This window comes from Elephantulus edwardii, unplaced genomic scaffold, assembly GCF_000299155.1.
Source record: "Elephantulus edwardii isolate Elephantulus edwardi_28Jun2011 unplaced genomic scaffold, EleEdw1.0 scaffold00338, whole genome shotgun sequence".
NCBI classification, from domain to species: Eukaryota; Metazoa; Chordata; class Mammalia; order Macroscelidea; family Macroscelididae; genus Elephantulus; species Elephantulus edwardii.
The window spans coordinates 1,064,868-1,067,747 of record NW_006400088.1 but is presented as its reverse complement, the minus strand read 5'-3'; positions in this window follow the sequence as shown (position 1 = coordinate 1,067,747).

Here is a 2,880-nt window from a genome sequence, read left to right as displayed (position 1 = left end):
ACTGCCAAGAAAACAAACAAATTCATCCTGGAGAGGGTTAAACCAAGCAACTCCTTGGAGGCAAGGATTCTGGGGCTTCGTCTGACATACTTTGGACACGTTGCCAGGAGGGACGGGTCCTTGGAGAAGGACATCGTGCTGGGGAGGGTGGAGGGACGGCGCAGAAGGGGAAGACCCTCTATGAGATGGATTGATTCAGTGACTGGGGTAATCGGGATGGGTGTGTTGGAGGCAGTGTGGTTGGCACAGGATAGAGCGGGGTTTAGGGCTGTTGTGCATAGGGTCACTATGAGTCGCAAACGACTCGACGGCACATAAAAACAGCAACAACAACATCTCTGACAGGAGTCTCATATAGAATACTCCTGGGCCTCCACAAGAAAAAGCCTGATAGCACAATTACAAAATGGACAAAAGACATGGAAAGAATTTTCACAAAGGAAGATATTCAAATGGCCAACAAGCATATGAAGAAATGCTCCAAATCACTGGTAATAAGAGAGATGCATATCAAAGTCACAATGAGATACTATCTCACTCCAACAGCAGTAGCAAAGTTTAATAGGACAGGGAGTAATAAATGTTGGGGAGGATGTGATGAGATAGGAATTCTTTGACATTGTTGGTGGGATTGTACAATGGTACAGCCACAATAGAAGGCAGTTAGCGCTTCCTCAAAAAACTGAACATAAATATTCCATATGACCCAAATATTGCATTGCTTTGAATACACCTCAAGAAAATGAGAACTGAGGCTCAAAGGGAAACTTACGCACCAATGTTCATGTGGAAACAGCCCTGATGGCCAACAACAAACAAATAGACTGAGAAGTTGCAGTACATTCATACAATGCTCCGTGCAGGAGCAATGAATTTGTAAATTACTACTTAACTTGGTAGGGACTGGAGAGCATTATACTGAACTAACTAGCTCAGTCCCACAAGGACAAATACTGTATAAAACCATTATTGTAGAATGTGTATGAGGACCCAAGTGGGAGAGGGTGGAAATGGAGAGGTGAAGGAGGGGTAAAATGTTAGTCATAAGATTACAGTTCAATGTGTGGGTGGGTTAAAAGAAATGGGGAAGATAGTTTGTTAAAAACAATGTATTCAAACATTGTATATAAATCAGTATAAAAATTTTTTAAAAAAATACTCCTTTTTGTCTGGTTACCAAGAGTGAAAGGAAGAGAGAGGGAAGTAAAAAGCAGGAAAGAACTAATATACACATATTAACATGGATGCAAGGAAAAGTTATATACAATAAGGATTGTTGTTGTAGTTGTTGTTATGTGCCATCGAGTCACTTGCAACTCATAGTGACCCTTTGTACAACAGCCATAAACTCTGCTCTGTCCTGTGCCAATTGCACTGTCTCTGATACACCTATCCTGATTATCCCAGTCACTGAATCAATCCACCTCATAGAGTGTCTTCCCTCCTGCGCTGTCCCTCCATCCTTCCAAGCATGGTGTCCCTCTCCAAGGACCAGTATAATCAGCAAAATACCACTAAAGAAAGAAGACTCCATTTTTTTTATGTTTAGAAAGTAAAAAGCCTTCACAAATTGACATAATAACAATTGAGTTGTTTCAGAATAGTGATGCAAACCTAGATATGCTCATTAATCTACACCAAGAAAATGAGAAGAAATTCATATTTATGCACATTAAAAGAGTTTTTGCAACCACTAAGGCAATATGGTGCGTTCTCAAAAGTTGGAAATAGAAATACCATTTGATCCATCAATTCCACTACTGGGAATATACCCTAAAGAAACCTTAATTGCCGCCCCAGCAGATATATGCACACCCGTGTTTATTGTGACTTTATTCACAATAACAAAGAGTTGGAAACAATCCAGTGGCCATCAACAAACGAATGGATAGAGAAGCTGTGATATATTCACACGATGGAATACTATGCTGAATTGAAAAACAAGGAACTCATAAATTATTATATAAAATGGGTGACCCTGAAGGACATTATGCTAAGTGAAATATCTCGGTCACAAAAAGACAAATATAGCATAATGCCACTATTCTAAAACAGGATTGACATGGGGGCTGGGAAGGGGAAACTAAAAAAGAGGGGATAATCTACATGGCATTGAAACAGATGAGGGAGAGAACTGTATAAAAGCAATATATAATCAGGTACTATTGGCATGACCAGAGTCCAGAATAAGAGGTGCATGGTACATAGTGGTCTGGGGTGGGGGACTGTATAACAATGAAAGATCTTTCTTAAAAAAAAAAAAAAAAACAAAACAACAAACCGATCTGAGTCGGGGACAGGGAGGAAAATGTGCAACACTGAATAATTGGAAATCTAAGTTCTTTATGAACTTAAAAGATCAATTTTTTTTAAAAAAAGAATTGTTCCGAATGAATAAGAAAATTGTCAAACAATATCACTGATATTACATACAAGTAAAACCTTGTTGATGTCAATTCAAAACTGACTGGATGAGTGCATCAGGAGTGAACTGCCAGAAATGCAAGCAGGATTTAGAAGAGGTCATGGAACAAGCAAAGACGTTAAACTGTTTGGACCATAATAAATTATCTCAAAAAATGGAAATTCCAAAACACCTATTTTCTTGAGAACCTGTACATGAACTAACAAGCAGATGATCTGACAGAATGTTGCTATTGTGTGCTGTCGTGTCCTCTGCATCTTATAGCAATCCTTGGAACAATAGCTCTAAACCCTGCCCTATCTTGAACCAATCTCACTGCCTCAAACACACTTGTCCCCATTACCATAATCATTGTGCCAGCCCATCTCATCCAGGGTCTCCCCCTTCTATGAAAATCCTTCACCCTTCCAAGTATTATGTTCTTCTAAGGGAATGTTGTTGTTGTTGTTGTTGTT